The following is a 6,411-nucleotide window of genomic DNA, read 5'->3' as shown; positions in this document are numbered from 1 at the left end:
TAGGTTTTTCTCTTTGAATCATTAGGAATCATATCGCAAGTATGTCTAGATGCCGTGTTCGTACTCGCCGTGCCGTTACACAAGAGCAACAAGACATTCCTGAAGAGGCACAGTACAACCCTCTTCTATTTCGCTTTGTGGCCGAGCAAGATTAGTTGGAAAGCTTTGAGTACCATAATGTGGACCTAGGGGAATATGTAAGGACGAGGGATTTTTGGCGTTTCCACCTCCATCAATGCTTTGAGGCTATAGGGTGGTACCACATCTTGAAACCCAACAAGAAGTAACCCACGGTTTGTGAGGCTATTTTATTCCAACCTCTAGTGCATGAACCGAGGCACTGAGGAGATGCGAATCACCTCTTATGTGAAGGGGGTTGAGATCTCCTTTGATATGAGGCAATTGGCCAACCTTCTGATGGTTGACAACACAGGGGATCTAGTTTACTGTCCTCCTTGAACTCCGGTTTATGATTTCCAAAGTCCAGATGCTCTTCAAGAGGTAAACAACATGTTGACTAAGAATGCTCATGGTTTGGAGCACACAATCAACTACCTTGCCACTCCAAAGGTAGTTTGCCGAGCAGTCCAGCTGAATGTTCTCCCCACCTGTGGGCACCGCGATGAGGTTTTCGTATTGCATGCCTATGTAAATTATTGCGTGTAAATGGGGATGTAGATACGTCTTACCTACCTTCTGATTGGACCATAGTGACTCGGTCCTAGGGAGGGGATCACAGAGTTAGGAATTCATGCTATGGGAGGATATTGACAGACATCTTTCTTTGCTTTGGGGTGAATTTTAAGGGTGAGGGGTGCTTGGGTGATGAGGTTATAGATTTCAACCAAAACTCCTTGAGGAAGATGACTTTAGATATAGATGAGGTATTACCTACTGAGGAGGATGAGCAACTTATGGAGATAGAGGGTCAGCTGGGTGGTGATGCTGGTGATGTTGGTGGTGGTGCTGGTGATGTTGGTGGAGTTGGTGGAGGCATTGGTAGAGGTGCTTAGGGAGAGGAGCTACTGGGGTTGGTGGTGTCCCACCACCTAACCCATAGGCTATGGGTTCCAGAGTAGCCTCCACCTCCCAAGGCACGAGAGCATGGATAGGAACTATTGTCTTATGGACAATAGGGTGGCCTCTTTTGAGGCACAGATGTAAGCGATGGTTGTCCACCTTACCATACCAATGCCACCTCCAGGAACACAAGGTTCGAACCAGGCTCAAGGCCAAGGACAACACTAGCAGCAGCAGCAACAACAGCAAGAGTAGTGGCATGTTGCCACTGTAGTTTTAGGATTTCCCTTTCAGTGTTTTATTTGAGTTTCATGTTCTAGACTTCAATTGGGTTTAAATTCCAATCATTTGCTTTAGTCATTAAGTTTCCTAGACTTAGGCTAGCTAGGATTTCTAGCTTTCAGTATTTTATTTTTATGAAAATGGTGTAAACTTATGTAATCAAATTCTTTATCTAATGAATGGCTTGACACCTATGCTTGTCTCCTTGTGTAGTTCTATTATTGTTGTTTTTAAGATTTTTATTTAAATCCTATTTTTCCCAAGTCATGGTCAGGTTGAGATTGTGAGTTAAGGCAGAGGCTCGCGCTCTGATACCATAGCCGTCACACCCAACTTTCAGTAGACCTAACTTACCATTAGGAATACTGGTGGTGTGAGTAAGACAAGTACCTGTCCTACAAACCTATCAGGATCTCTGATTGTAGTACATTAACATTTCACAATCTCATATCACAAACCAACCAAAAGCAGCGGAATCAGAGTATAATAGCAGAATCATCAATAAAATGAAGAAATATCTAATGATAATATAATATCCAGAACCAAGTTATTTTGTTACAATTATCCAAGACTTATAAATATAAATTCCAAAATATACAATCCACAGTCTATATTAAAAGTATAAAAAATATGATGTAAACGGTGCGGTATAACCATAGTGGTCGTAAGCATGGTCCTGATCGTGCTCCTCCACTTCTGGTATCCACTAGTCACTCAAACCGTACTTTGACCCAAAGGAAACTGGGTCACACGCCATCAGCACCATAGTATCTACATTATCATCTATAAAGGAGTGTATACGTGGGGTGAACTTTCCAACTCGCTCAGTAAGGGGTGCGGTTCAAGCACATCCAAACAAAATAATTACAGTAATAATTTATGATGCATGATAACAGAAATTAAACACATAGTCCATGATGCTCGTGATGCAGTTCATTTATTTATTATCCACCTAACAATACAACTAAGTCTGGTCAATGCTATTACGGCACATTAGGCTATGTTTCTCGTCTCGAAGCTGCCATCGACTACGTAGGGATACAAACCCTAGCCATGAATAAAAGCCTACCGGTCCCTATATGGATCCATGGATCACCCAAAAAACCCCTAATAATCCACCCTGGCTATCACAACATCGGTACCAATCATCGGTCATGCCTAACAAGTTCCTGCCATCGACAACAATCACATCGTATCGCAGGTGTGGCATTCTGAAAAGGCACATCGAACATCCCATAATGGGTTATCCAACACCTTAACCCTTGTTGGTAAGGGTTTGTAGCATAGGGAGTGATACCTAACCACAATTATTCTACATGCCTTCATAATGATATAGTTAGTATGAATTACATGATACCGGTAACACATCGGCCATAAAGTGCAATCTATCTCCAAGAACAGTCCCGGAGCACATGATACCGGTAACACATCGGCTATAAAGTGCAATCTATCTCCAAGAACAGTCCCGGAGCACATGATAGTTAAGTTTAGACTACGCAACACCGATACCAATCGTTGGCCACGAAGTATATCCATTTCCAAATGTAGTCCCAGAGCACATGATACCGATAACACATCGGCCACAAGGTGTAATCCATGACTACAACTAACTCTAATGTACATAATCAATGCATGAATGTGACAGATATACAGAAATCATGGCATCGATACTACCTCGGCCATGCTAGATTCTATCTCATACATACAACAAACACAAGGCGATCATAGTACCGGTACTAGCTCGGCCACACCAGATCCCACCATACATATCTATAACATTTCATATTGATTCAATAAAAATATAACATGTGATAGCATACCATCATCATCATGCGAACAATATAATTAAACATATAAGAATCTACGCATGTGAGCAATTCTAAATAAATAAACATTCTCAAAATAAAAGCAACCATCCCTTACCTTGTTTATGATTGGCGTGTTAGGGTTTAAGTACTGCCACCGGTCGATCAACTCAATTTTGACTTCGGGGTACATACACATCACTGTCCTAGACACAAAGAAAATCAAACATTAATACGTGTCGGGGACATCGGAAGGGGCCCACTGGGGTCTCCCCCAAAGGGTATAGATAAGATCCATCAGTGACAATAATGTCACCGAAAACACCCACTGGGAACAGACACTTCCCACTAGAAATATCAGTGTTGTTTCCAGTGGAGGTGGTAGAGAGCTCCTAAGGCTCAGGGGTTCACCAAAAATAGCCCACCGGAAGTAGGCCCAATGTTTTCGGTGGCTTGCTTCTGGTGGCAGTACAACAACTGTCCACACAAATTGAGGTTTTTTGGCTTGGGGCTGATTGTCGGGATTTGTTCCATGGAGTTTGTAGGGGATGTTCCTAGCATTATTCAAAGCTAATAAAATCCCGATTCCACCGAGCCGTTTGAAAGATACATCGATCAAAACCCTAGTTGGCCATTTGGCCAATCTTCTTGTCAGAGCTCACTGGACTCAGTTTGAGCTCGACAATGGCAACGGGGATATAAAATACACATTCCTCGAGCTCAACATGGTTTTTACACTAAGATTCCATCCAAACCTAGCTCAACCTATGTCAAAATGAAGAGAGAGAGTGGTAGAAGAGGTTGTACCTACCTCTGACAGAGATTTGGTAACTAGGCAGCTGTCGACACCAAGGTAAGCCCTTTTCCCTCTTCTTCCTCTTCTTCTTCTTCCTTCCTCTCCTCTCCTACATTGAGCACAAGTGAGAAATGAGGAAATGAATCCTCATTTCTAACTTATGAGTTAAGTTGGGCCTTAGGGTTTGTTTGGTTGAACCCTAATTGGTCTGATCGGGTTAATCCAATTTTCAAAGCACGAGGACCCATCTACTTAGGTCCGTAAATTGCTCATATCATGAGGAAGGTGTGGAGGATGATTTAGGATCATCTGGGACTGCCTATGGTGTGAGTGGTGGGGCCCACGGGCATCGAAACCCTAACAACAACCTATTTGGTCACCGAAAATAGTCACCGGATTCAAGCCCAAGCTATTTCTGGTGGTCAAGACAACTCCAATTAGTCTCCACGGTTAGTTTCCCTTAGCCGTGCTTATAGTCTTCCGACAATGTCGGTACGTGCCAGGATTCATATGTGAGGAGTCGGGTCATTTACCGTCTAGGATCGAGAGGTACGAATCCCCTCCAGTTGGGCTAGAACGCAATGCACGAACATGTGGGGTCATCTCTTCCCCTTCGACAATGGGCGGCTTCGAGCCAAAACCCAATTGTACTTTCAATCTCCGGTCTAAGACCTATCACAATAGTTTAAATTAGACTGGGTCATGGTATGGGTGTAACGGGGTTGGTACCATAAGGCCTCTTTGCTACCCATGTGATCGTGCATGTGGTGCTTCTCGTGCGCAGTCAGCCAACCTCATTACCATCAAGTTAGGATGAATAATGCCATGTCACAAATATACAAAATTACACTTGGTCTCCTGCCATCTTGCTACATGGGGTCACCATATTTAGGCATTTTATCGATCACTTGTGCCATATTAGAGTCATCGGACAAAGATGATCATAAATTAGCCATATGAACTCATATTATGATGAAAAATTGTGTTGTGTTCAATACTTGGAGAACTATAACTCCCCAGAACAATTCAACTTCAGAATCATCTATGTGAGACAACCAAATCGCTCTTGGACTTTCTATAAGCCATAACTTCTTCATTTTAGCTCTTTTGAGCAGCGTTTGCGGCCACATATTTGTGATGATGAATACTATCAATTTAAAATTTGGAAAATAGAAAAATCCTTGCTGTTTTTCTCAGGGAAGCAAAAAAAAATTTGGATAGTCTAAAATGCCATTCATTTTTAGGCGACTAAATGTATATCGCTATAACTTCACCGTTCAAACAAAAATTGCATGATTCCAGTTGAATTTCGAAGAAGATTCAATGAAATACAATACTCATCCACAGACCGAAACCCATCTTAGTTGATAGACCCTCCAAAAATTTTGATTAAGTTGCTGCTAGTGTGGATACTGTCCAAGGATGCTCATAATCTATCTAACTCAACCTTGTCATATTGCCATGTGTCCAGGAGTTGCCATTTTTACTCTCAGCTGATACCATCTCTGATACTCTCAGTTGATGCTTTACCATCTTTGATACTTTGTGATCACTGATACTTTATCAACTCTGATACTTTGAGCCACTGCCACATCACTCTATCAGTATAGATCTGTTGACTCAAACTGTACTGTAATGAGAAGAATGACAATACCACATACACTATGTGTACAACAGGAAGATCGTCTTCTACCTTTGCTAGCTATGGTCATCGTCTTCAACTTCTAGTTTTCTTTAACCTTTGATTGATTCCAATGAAGTTAATGAACTTGCTCGAAAATGCCATGAATTCTGAAACATAAATTTGAGGACTGGATCTATAAAAATAAATAGAAAAAAATAACAAGATAATTTGGTGGTTTGTCTGGTCCATCTTAGAAAGCACAAATTATAGTTTATAGTTTTTTTTTTTTATTGTACTTAGATACTACAAATTTTTGTATAAGGTTATGTTTGAAAGTTAAGAAAAGAAAATAAATGAAAAAAATCTAGAAAAAAAGAATAGTACAAAATATATAATCGTAGACACCTAATTTTGTCACCCTCCCTCGGTTATAATGACTCATGGATCGTGAACATGACTTTTTGCTTCCAATCAATTGAAATGACAACTGACTAAGGTAACCCAAAAACCCTAGAAACCCTAGGTAGGAGAAAAGAGGGGTCCAATTATGACATCACGTATACGAAGGAATCTGGTCCAAAGTGCCTATACGGATGGATAGTACTTGGAATCACGATTTTAATGACATATGGTGCATCAAAATTGGACTATCGAATCTCCTGCAATCATCACCGGGAGACATAACCCATTGACACCCTTAGATTATGATTTGGGAGTATTCCATGGAATATTCCCCACATCACCTCAGCCCCCACGCACAAATCCCATGCCCCATGCACAGCCTAACCCCACACATGCACACCCCATCCCCCATGCACACCCCAACCCCACACACAAACACCCCATGCCCTATGCACACCCTAGCCCCACACATGCACACCCTA

At 41.7% G+C, this 6,411-nt stretch overlaps 1 pseudogene; it reads left to right on the top strand.

Annotated features, from left to right (window-relative positions):
• The first annotated feature begins 863 nt into the window (after window positions 1-863).
• LOC122060845 overlaps window positions 864-6,411 on the top strand; it is a 97,132-nt pseudogene continuing 91,584 nt past the window's right edge.

The sequence above is a fragment of the Macadamia integrifolia genome, chromosome 14 (genome assembly GCF_013358625.1).
Source record: "Macadamia integrifolia cultivar HAES 741 chromosome 14, SCU_Mint_v3, whole genome shotgun sequence".
NCBI lineage: Eukaryota > Viridiplantae > Streptophyta > Magnoliopsida > Proteales > Proteaceae > Macadamia > Macadamia integrifolia.
The sequence above is the reverse complement of the archived record's forward strand: the minus strand, read 5'-3'. Positions and strand labels throughout refer to the sequence as shown.